Below are 11,731 nucleotides of genomic sequence, written 5' to 3'. Positions count from 1 at the left end.
TCAAACGGGACTTTCTGCCGTTTCCCATATACTGAACACAAATAAAAACCGCACCAGCGCAGACGAGCAGCCTGATGAATCTCACGCCACGCAGCCCGGCCTCCTGCCTTTAAAACGTCGTGTCCCAAACGCTACGCAACCTACGTACGACCGCAGCGTGGCAGGGGACGCACCTGGCGCAGCCTCCGCACCTTTCGCCGGTATTCCCGACATGACGTCACGACGCAGCCGCGACGCGGAAGCCCGGGCGAAGCAGACGGCGCATGCGCCCCCCTCCCCTGCCCTCGTGCCTTCCGTACTCCCTGCGCGGCGCAAACGGCGTAACCCGGCGCCAGAGCCAGGGGGCGCCGCCGCGGCCTCGGCGCAGCGCGGTTGGTGAATGCGCCGGTGCGCTCGCTCGTCGGCTCTTTTGTGCGGCTGCGGAGGCGCGCTGGTACCGAGCGGAGAGGAGATGCACACGGCACTGCAGTGAGGTAACTATATAAACCCGCTCGCCTCACTCGCTCCGCCGCACGGAACCGGCCGGCTCGGCACAGCTGCGGGGTGGCCGCCGTCCCGGGCGCCGAACGCACCGTAACAAACCCGCCGGCAGGGATGCGTGTTTCTCACCGCGTTACCGCACCTGGGCAGCGGGGCGCCGAGCGGGACCGTGTGTGCACCCCGGCGGGCGGCTCTGGGGCTGAGGCGCACTCGGTGGGGGCGAGGCGGGCGCACGGAGTCGCGGGCGGACGGGCTCTGGTCCACGCACGCTTGCGGGAGAAATCGCGGTGTTGCCCCCCGCTCCCGCGTCACGTGCGGGGCTGGTCTGCGCATCTCCTTGCGTGATCACACCGGCACACAACCCCCCACTCCGGGTGCAGGTCGCCGCTGTCCCCCGCACGCTGCCCCTGTGCTGGCTGGTTTAAACGCGGTGTATGAACCGTCCAGGACGTGGCCCGGGGCTCAGCGCTGCAGGTCACCGCCAGGCCAGTCATGTCCATTCAGACACATGTGCCGCTTTGGGTTCATTAACCATCTCCCCGTCGCCACTTTGTGGCCTCCAGACCCGTGTTTTCAGTGGCTGAGGTCGCCTGGCTCCCCAGTGATGCCATGAAATGAGATTCATTACAGGCCGGCATTGCTTTATACGCCCACCCTGTCATGTGCTTACCGTCGGGAAACGCGGATGTTGTCATGCTGTTGTTGTTTTCTGGCGTCTGGCACTTTTGTCTTTTAATTATTTTAACCTTAACAGTTACAGGTGAACAACATGTGTCTGTCTTGTCCTTTACAGTGTTTGTATGTCTGTCTTTCTGTCTCGACCTTCAAGGTGGCCGATTTTGAAGGACTAGACCCAAAGCTGGAGGGGCTACTTGCATTTAATTGTGTGCTGATTGTAAAAGTTTGTGAGCAAGAGATGTTGATTAATCCATAGAATGGACACCCGTGTTTCATTTAACTTGCACTTACTTTAGCTTGCACTTTTTCCCAACACTGGTATGAAATCATTATCCAGGAGTGATCCGTATTATAGTAACAGCAAAGCAGTGCTGGTGCAGTGTAACCTTGAGGTGGTCATACGCAGAAGACAAGCCCCACTAGATCAGTGCAATGCTCAGACTGAGCTGTGGTGGCTTCGCTCCCCGCTGTCTGTTGCACTGTGCAGTGTTGGTGCTGTGAGATGAATGGCAGCGTGATTTGATTATGCAAGTGTTCTTTTACGTTTTTCTTCTGTGCAATAATAGTGTATATAGGATTACAGTACACAGATTTCATGGGAGTGAGTGTGTATGTGTGCGGGGGGGAGTGGGTCGACAGTTATTTGTTCAAATGTCACAGACTTGAGTGAAACATTAGTGCATCAATTGAAACGGAGAATATTCGCTCTAGGCAATTTAATTTAATTTGAAATGTGGTTCACTGTACAATAAGCATTGACCACTGTGTAATAAAAGTGGACTTATGAAAGTATGTACAAAATGCATAGATGCAGAAAGTAGCATAACCGTTGGAATGCCACCCCCCCCCCCCCCACACACACACACACACACACACACACACACACACACACTTCATACGTTCGTAGAGTATTAAACAAGTTGAGAAAAAATAAGATCCCTGTGGCTTGCATTCATCTGAAACCTTTACTGTAGCTTTCATAAGTAAAAGAATGAGTTACACACAGCATGCCAAGTTGCTAAACCGGTCATGAGCATGAGCATGTGAACAATCTTAATATCAAGATAAACTAAATATCTTTGTGTGCACCACCCCCCTGGCCCCGCTGAAATTATACACCCCATAACCCCGGCATATTCCCGTCAATCAGTTGAGTCTTTTTTTTGTAATCGTGCCTTAATCTACAAGTTGTTGCTGGAAGTCTCAGACAGACCCAGTGGAGAAGAACTTTAAAAAACACTGATTTTTTAATTTATCTCCAGCCAGTGGAAGAGACTTGGCTTGGAGAGGTGCAGGATGTCATTAGAATCATAGCATGAGGGTAGGCTGGCCTGGGGCAAAAGGAAGACATCTGCAGTGAAACGCTTGCGCTCCTAAACCCATGCCTTTGTCTAGGAAGCCACAGGACTGCCTGGGGGGTCAAGTCAAAGGAGAATTGGTCTTTGTTGTATTAATAGTGGGTGGGGGAGCACCTCTGATACATATCGGCAGCTCTGTTACCCCTCCACCGTGTTGTGGAGGATGTGTTCTCTCTCCCGGGTCTTGTTTTGGATTGGCACGGGCACAGCCTGTGCATTAACTTGCTTCCATGAGCATCCATAGTTGTGTCTGTATGTGTGTGCATATGTATATCTCTGTCTATATATCACCACCGCCATCATCAGCCTATATATCGATCCTCTGCTGGATGAAGGCTCCCCTAGACTTGCTCCGCTCTAAAACTTCCCTTTTCCACGTCACGCCTGAGAAGTTCAAGATTTCATCTTCCCATCTTGTGTCCTTTATCTCTTGGTGTCCATTCAACAACTTCCTTTGTCCATCTTTGATCTGTTCTTCTAGCAGTGTGTCCGGCCCAGTGCCATTTTACTCTTTTCTTTCTTTCCATGATGTCACACATTTTCCCTTTTTCTTGGGTCCATTCAGTTATTCCAATACCAAAGCTAAAAATTCGAAAACACAAACACAACCCTAGCTCCTCTCAGGCCTAAACCGAAGCCTTTACCAGGTCCCTCATTACACATGTAACTAATAAGAAACGCAAACATGACAATGGGCAACCGGTTGAAATTGCAGACTTATTATTAATATTAAAGCTGCAACAGTCACCTAATTCCACCGATGTTTCACATAGATTCATTAGAAACAAGATGCAAAAATATAGATCTGAATTATATTACTGCTGTTCAGAGAAACGTTGCACTTGACCGCTGACCACCGCTCTTGCCACGAGGTGTTTGCAGTCATTTATAAGGGGCCTGATCAATTGTGGCAATGAAGGTCCTAAGAGGGATGGCACTGTAGAGAGAAGTGGAATATTACAGCAGTGATACCAAAAGCATAACCTAGCCTGGCAGACGTGTCTAACCTGAGAGCGGATGTATCTTTACGTCTGTCTGCTGTGAGGACTAACGTGTTTTTGCTACTGAATACATTTTGAAAAAAATAATAATGAATTGGGTAGTATTAGAGGAACGTAAATGACTCACAATTTGTGTTGCATGGATCCACTTTTTGGAACTTTTCTTTTACCAAAGTTAAATATATATCTTTGGAAGTTGGAAGGGAGATGCTTTCTATGAATCGCAATCCTTTCTAATCCGTCTCAGAACAGCTCAGCCCTTTGTCCGCCCCTGTCCATTATGAACGCACTGATGAGCCTCTGGGCAGTGACATGCCATCATGCCACGGATGACACCACGACACAACACCGCGTTAAATAAAGCCATGAGTCACCGTGCTTCGGTTAGACGCCAGGTGAATGATCAGGTTTGGCCTGACGGGCACATTCCTGAGTTCTCGGGGATCAATTTAAGTTCACCTTGCTGACAATAATGGCTCTCTTTGATGCCGTCCTCGACTGCGGGTAACCTAACCGGACTCTCGGAGTGCTTGAGCTCACTGCTCTCTGCCCCCGCCATCGCTAGAGCGGCGAGGGCAACACGGGGCTGTAACACGACGACACAGAGAGCACCCTGTCTGGCAGATTAAAATGCTGTCCCTCATGCCGAAGTGGAAATGTGAGCCGTGCCGCGCCCTTGGTGATCACTGCCCGAGTCACCGCGGTTGTTCGCCGGTGAAGCCGAGCCCCGTGCCAACTGGCCGCGTGTTCTCGTCTCGTGCTGCGTTTTGGCTCTGGTGGTAGCCCATGTGTGCGTGGGTGGCCTGCACTAGCCAGGGCCGGGGAATTCATTGTAGTGAAGTATGAAACATGTTTGTGTTTGACTGAAATCGATTTAAATGATGCCTCAGACACCTGAATGATTCAAATGTTGTCGGTGTCAAAAGTGCTACTGTTTTAGGATGTTATTAAAATCTTTAGTGATCAGGCTGTTTTAATCATAGCTGTTGGTGTTCCTGTGGCCCTTCTATGACTTCAGTCCTTTTATTTTTAGTTTACAATAGATTATAGTTGTTGTGACCTTAAATGCAGGCTTTTGTTTAATCCTGGTTACTTACCTTGTTATTACAAGCCCAGACCCAGTAACTTCGTGGCATTAGTCTGCAAATCTCACGTTCGTCATCCGGGGAAGATTCTAAATCGGGAAACCGACTGCGTAGTTCTCGGCTGCGACCGGTTCGAAAGTTTGCAACCGGAACACCTACCAAGAACTGATATTGCACAACCCCGACTTTATCAAGTGTCCATCGACTTAGCAGTAGCAGAGTTTAAATTCCTTTTGCTCGCAGTCTAGGCCTCGACGCGCCTGGCATCTTATCTGTTTGGCCCTGTGTGCCGGACAGTGGCCTAGACTTACAGGTGAAAGTTGTTTTTGTTTTCCACAACCTCCTTGCAGTGGTTGCCTGGGTTTTTCTTGTTTGTTTGTTTGTTTTTACTATTTTGTGCTCATTTAGTTTTAATCACAGCTGTGTAAAACTATCAATTTACATTTATGAGAACATTATATAAGTTGTACTTAAGTTGCTATCCCTGCAAATCTGGTTCAGGTCTGTTGGCTACCATGTCTCCCTGGAGACCCGGCAAATGTTTTCTTGCACGTTAAAGGAAAACAAAAACTCATTACAACTGCAATGTGTCGGTGGTTTTAAATTAAAAAGAAAAGACAAATAAATAAATTCTTATTTGTCAGCTGAAATCTATGGGGATTCAGAATGGGAAATTATGCTGAAGAGGAGCGGAGCAGAACCCAGTGTAAATCTAAATATCATGTTGCATTAAGTGTCGGCATCTCATGAATAACGGATGATTAATTAAAGAAAACCGACAAACAAAACCAAAACGTGACTTTCGCGTGTCGCTCTCCAAATGTATGTGCTTGTGTGTTTATGTATTAGTTTCTCTTGGTGCCGTAGCTGGTTTTCAGTACCATAAATGTGGGGCTGATTCAAGAGAGATCACAAGGGCATGTTTAAATTATCACTTCTTTGTTAAGAGTCACACTTTATTATTAACATAAGTAAAGGGGATAGACGCCACAGCTACAGTAGTTAAATGTTTCTTTTTACTTCCTTTCACACACACACAAATACAATTTTACTGGGACCTCCAATCTGAAAAAAAAAAATCACAACGCCGGGACTGAATTGGCTTTCTCTGTGAAAGGGTGAAATAAAGACAGCAGCTTAAAAGATCTTAAGGTGAAAGCAAGACAAAAGACAGTCTGTGCGTCTGAGAGAGCAGGCGGGCGAACCCGTGTCGAGCGGTTTACCATGTGTGCACGTCTGAAGCCCACGATGGAAATGGCTTCCTCAGGCGGCGTGCCGAATTTGTCAATCTCTTTGTGTTTCTCGTGCGAGACAAAACGGTGGGTCTGTCAGAATTATAATTTCTGTTGTTGGTGTTATTAAAGATTGAAGATGAAAAGCCTCTAGCAGGGGGAGTCTCGGTGAAGTCCGTGTGACAGGTGACATTTTTTATTCTGTTTTTGTTTGACAGTGTGTGGATGGTCTGTGTTGTAAGGGATGCAAAAGAGGATCGATTGTGAAAGACACTGTAACGACTCGATCATCACCATAAAAATGACCTAGCAGAAGGTGATGCAGGGTCTGTTCTCTTTTTAATTTTATGATCTTAGGTTTTTATTTATGTTGTCCACCCTTTCTTCGGTTCTGTTTTAGATATGTTCACTCCAGATCTGTGCTGTGTGTGTATTTAATCCAGGTGGTTTAGCTGGGTCTCAGTGGCGAGTTATATCAGTGCTATTATAGGGTTTCTGCGTTTGCGCTATACAATAATATACTGTTCTGTATTTTGATCCTCTGTTTTTAAGCCCCACTCCTTCACAGAGCCTCTCAAAGCTTGTTTTTTTTCTTTCTCTTTTTTTCCTTCGGGTTACATAATGTTTCGGGTCTACTGGTTGCCTGTCTCTATACATCGCACAAATCCACAAGGCGTTCTTAGACCAACGCTTCATTAACTTATCCTCCTCCTCTTCTCTGTGATGTCACCAGGCACTTCTGTAAAGTTTCAAAACATAAACCTTGCCGTCTCCCTGCCCCAGGCAGACACAGCGAAAGGTGTGAAGGAGGAGTGCTGTCTCTCTCTCTCTCTCTCTCTCTCTCTCTCTCCGTACAGGTGTGAAAGAAAGAGGTAAGCCGTGCCTCTCTCAGCTGTCTGTGCGCCGTTGCTGTTGTGGATTAGCTCTGGGGTCCAGCCTGCGAGGAAACCAGAGAGATTTTCTGCCCTGCTCTGTTCCCACGTTTTGATGTAGGGATTTAAAAGATGGCATGTAGAAGTTTTGCATTTGATTGCATTACTATCTGATTGTATTTGTGCATGGTTTGTGCATGTGTAGGTGGAACCTGTTGTAAATCGGTGTGTAACACTTCAGAGACGGGTGAATTACTATTTCTGAAGCAGGCTTGTCCTGAGGTCATCTCCCCTCTGATTGCCTCAGTGTTGATGTTGGCATTCATTTCTCATTTCATCCGTTTCCTGGCGGTGACACGGACACTTACTCAGCTGGCATGATTCTCCCGAATAAAGAGATGTGAAATTGTATTTGAAACCCCTTCATGGGCAAAGCACACATCATAGTGTATCAGATGTCGTAATTGTAGTATGTGGGTTGTATTCAAAGCAAGAACCGCCGCTGCAGTGCTGTCTCTCAGTGAGTAAGCGCTGTTCGCAACCTATTTATTTAATTATTAGCACATTTGTTGAAAGTTCACGGTGTGGGAAAGGAAGGCGAGGCTATTTTGAAACTTTTGCCTCATTAACTTCTTGAGGGCTGAGACGTGTCGGTGACCTGTGGCCGGCAGAGCTCCTAATTGGCCCATTAGGAATCGGCAGCGCGGTGGTCAGAGATGTCGGAGCAATTAAAGTCTTCTCACATGGTGCGATTGCTGTGCGGGGAGCGTCGGCCTTGTGAAGGTAGGTCTCCACGTCGGACTACTGCCGAGTTGTACCATCTGGGTTGCGGAGCAAGTGTCAAAGGAGAGCAGAGCTGTGGAAACGGGTTTCAGGGCACGGCCCGTATGGTCTGGAAGAGCCGGGATTGCGCCGCGGGCCTCGTGTGTGGCCGTGGGTTTTGATTCCACGTTTGGAGCACGTGATCCCGGTCGCTTATGCTTTGGTCTAGTTGCCTTGGTGGAGACTCGTGTTCAGTCAGGAATGTGGTTTGTGCCGGTTCTCTTCTGGAAAACCGATAAAATCAAACCCAACTGTTTTTTTATTTTAAATGTTTTTGTCTCTTCCCCGTGTGCTCTTGAGCCTGCCTGCTTGATGCCTCGCAGTTGGCCTCGGATGTGTCTGTGTAGTGGCATGTCGTGATAACGCTGCGGCCTGAAAATATGTAATTGCACAGATTAGATGACTAGAATCCAGACCAAAACTAATTATTGCACGTATAAAATTAAATGCTTATTCAGTTACTTAGGTTTGTTTTCATGTGGCACTAGATGCTTTAATGGCCCGTGGTGCTGATTGAACAGCGCAGTGGAGCACAGACTCACACCCACAGACCAGACCTCCGGCTCAAAACACACACCCTGGCCAATATCTGAAAAAACTGTTCTGTTCTGTTCCCTTGCGGTAAAGGCCGGTGAATTGTGTGTTGGTACTCTAGATCTACCTATTGGCCGTGGCGGTGAAAACGGTCATTAATGCGCTGTGAACAGGATGTCTGTGCTGCGATCGCTGTGTTTAACCCTCGGGGCAGGTTGTGTCACTGCTATGCAAGTAGTGATCAGACCGACGGGTCCTTATCGGAATGCACCGCATTCTTTAGCTGTTTGAACCGTGCCTTTTTTAATTAATATTTTTAACAGTGTTCCTAAATTTATGTCCTCTTTTATTGCTTTCTTTCGGGATCTGAAATAATTTTAGTTGGTGAGCTGGAAGAAATCGCATGTGTACCTGGGACAGATGCAAATATGAGAGCCCTGTTTTTTATTTAGTGTAATTATTCCATAACAGTGCATGATTTTGTTTACGCTGTTATTAAGTATCTCAGAGTGGAATTGACATGTTTGCCAAATTCAAGCCATGGTGTGACTAGGGTTCACACAGACACCTTCCTTTACATTGTTAGTCATAAATATTTGTAGACAAACTATTAAACTTCATCTAGAGTTCATCGAGAAGGAAACATCTGCCCCATGTCTACCAGCTTTTTAGTTTTTGTTCGGTTTTGTTATGGAAGTTATAAGCCTGAAAGTTTGGCAGTAGTGCCCCCTGAAAGTTTTTAAATACTTTTTGATCATCCTCCTGAATCAAAAACTCCTCCAGCTGCGTTGGTTAGGAGAGGAGAAGCCACTCCTGTACCTTTCCTGTTGGTATGGAAAGCAGCGAGCTGTTCGACTTCAGCTCCTGCAGCATCCACTGGCTTTTCACCCCACATTTACATGCCATCTGCTAAACAAGTCTTTGAATGCGCAGGGCAGTGGTGCACACACGCGCAAGTGCCTGGCAGTGGCAGCTGCCCAGTCCTCCCACACTCGACGATGGGAGGGAAGGAAAAAAATCAACACCGAAACAAGTGTTCGAGGATCATTCGCTTTCTTTGATCTTACTGCTTTGGATGAGTGTCTTACCAATGAATACAGGGGCAGTGCAAGTTTATTTCTGGGGTCACATCCCACACAAACAAACTAGTGTTATTTTGGTTGGTAATTAGTCATTTTAGATTTTCTCTTGAGCTACACAGTATAATTTCACAGACCCAGATTAGCCCTAGTCGAGGACACAACTGTGGTCTGTGAAACTAGTTGCAGGAGTTTATTATTCTGCATCTTCTGCACAGTTGAATTTGCATGTTGGTGTTGGTTGTACTGAAGTCTCATTAACAATCTCCCAGCGTGAGATTATGCATCAGATTTCACTTATTTCTTATTACTTGACATTAGCTGTATTATTGCTTTAGCACAGTGTAGGCCACATGTTCGTTTTAAACACACACTGAACTAATTGCTTATACAATGTGAATAAGAAATGTACAATATAAGACGGTGACAAAAAGTGCAATTGTGTGAACTTCAGATTGATTGATAGCTATCGTAACAGTTGTTTTTAGTCTTTTTAAGAATGTATAACGCAGGCTGCTTTCCCTTTTCCTTATTACCTCACTCCAGTGAGAGGGAAAAATAACATACAGTCTACATTTCTCTGCCAAATGCCTCATTAAGCTAAATTAGCGCTGTCTGAAAATGTATTGATAAATGTCTGTGCATAGCTTTCTTCCTATTACCCTATCAATCAATCAGAACACGGGACCGTCTCCAGCCCGATTAAATATCATCCTATCCCTGAAAGTACTAGTTAACCTTTTATATATATATTTTCACATTAATGGACTATTGTGAGAAACATGAGGTTGAGCCCGGTCTAGTGCATTCAGATGTAAAATTAAAAAGAGAAACCCTCCCCCTCTCCATTTCTTAATATATAATTTGATACGCATGACTGATGCACTGGTAACATTGTCTAGTGTGTTTTTGCACAAAAATAATTCAGACCATGTGATAGTCATATGAGGAAGCTTAGGGGCTGCTCTATACTGTGATTCCTTGTGTAAGAGAGCTGGACGGGACATGACGGTGTACATTTTTCACACAGTAAAATTATAAGGCTTGATTGAGCTGCACACTGTTTTTCTTCTCATTATGAAACCTTTCCCCCCTACCTCTTTATCCAGTATTCATTTTTATGCACCCAGTCAGTTGTGATCTTCGTTTATGAAAGAGAGGAAGTGGAGTGTATCCAGTAATTACACTTTACAGGCTCGTAGGGTTACTAGTATAGACTTGTGCAAATCATGTGCGACACGCAGACGGGAACCTGTGACTTTGTTATTCTACAGCAAGGCTTCAAGTAGGTTCAAACTAGTGGCTAGATTATCTTTGTGCATTGATTTTACCTCAGGATTCACTTCCCCCTCACTTCGGTGACTGTTCCTGTAAAACTGATTTCAGAAATGATGTATTGCATGCCACAAATAAAGACTGCAGATCATATTTCTGCTGTTTATAAAAGACTTGGTAACAGTTTCTACAATGCTGTTTCATGATTGACTTGGACAGCACTGCCTATAGGCTACACAATAGGTTTAGGATGTTTGCCAGTGAAAATAAACAGATCTGCATAAAATAAAACCTCTAATTCATGTCCACGAATCCCTGTAGGTAGACCAGCTTGCCGTTCCTGCAAACCTAAAACCCGTGGACATGTGACTGCTTTGTAGCTTACTTTAATTGATTCTTGTTAAATGGCGAGTTTATCTTCCTGTTGCTCGGGAGTAAAAAGGAAAGGAAAAAAAAAAAGAGATGAAATGATATCCCTGCTGTTTCTATCTCAGTGCACAAGGTCATGACATCGTTCTTTGTCAGAGCAGGCGGTGTGATTTATGTCACATGATATTTTGGTAAATCAGCAATTTCAAAAGCGCCAGTTATTCATCGCTAACCTGAGAGGGTGTCCTTTCTTTGCTGGTAGGTTTGGCAACTCTTTCGACAAAGAAACATTTGAATTGTCTGTTTATTCTTGTGACAATCATTTTATTGCAGGTTTTTATGTTTTTTCGTCCTCCAGATGAGTTTGAGCTATTGTAGCATCTATTGATCCGCTCTCTGAGAGGCTGATAACCTGTCGCAATTTGCTCCTGTGTATTGATGCACAAGCTGTGAATGAAACGTCCCACATCTTTGCTCTCGCCGAGGGTGTATCTTGGGTTAATTGTTCAATGAATGGCACGGAAGAGTTGCATTGTTTGAATGGCAGTCCAGCACACAACCTATAGACTCATCTTTTAGATTTGTGAGGCACTTGAACTATACTTTGAAATGCTTAACTGGAATAAAGGATTTATCCAATGAATAAAGACTGAATTATACCTAGATGAGCCTAGACCCTTATTAACATAATTAAAGGATAAACAGTATATTACCAGTCAATACAGCCATTATTGTCCCATAATTCCCTGTAATTAGTCCCTGGATTATGTATATGCCCTCTAATGTGGCGCTCGTTATTGCTGTAAATTCCAGGCAGAATAAAACTATTGAAAGAAGGAATTTATTTCAAGCAATTATTATAAAAGCTAATTCCTTAAGTCAAAATGTCTCCTTAATAAGCTTTGAATAAATATCCATTTGTTCAATTAAAAGGTTCCTGGATTTC

At 45.2% G+C, this 11,731-nt stretch overlaps 1 protein-coding gene across 1 annotated transcript in view; it reads left to right on the top strand.

The window, feature by feature from the left end:
• Positions 1-346: 346 nt before the first annotated feature.
• Positions 347-11,731, top strand: part of slc39a10 (solute carrier family 39 member 10) — a 34,923-nt gene continuing 23,538 nt past the window's right edge. Inside the window, exon 1 of the mRNA XM_066687977.1 lies at positions 347-473. The gene's annotated coding sequence lies outside the window, so the exon portion shown is untranslated. The remainder of the gene's footprint in view (positions 474-11,731) is intronic.

The sequence above is a fragment of the Amia ocellicauda genome, chromosome 16 (genome assembly GCF_036373705.1).
Source record: "Amia ocellicauda isolate fAmiCal2 chromosome 16, fAmiCal2.hap1, whole genome shotgun sequence".
Classification (NCBI taxonomy): domain Eukaryota; kingdom Metazoa; phylum Chordata; class Actinopteri; order Amiiformes; family Amiidae; genus Amia; species Amia ocellicauda.
Note: the sequence above shows the minus strand (reverse complement) of the source record. Positions and strands in the feature narration are given on the sequence as shown.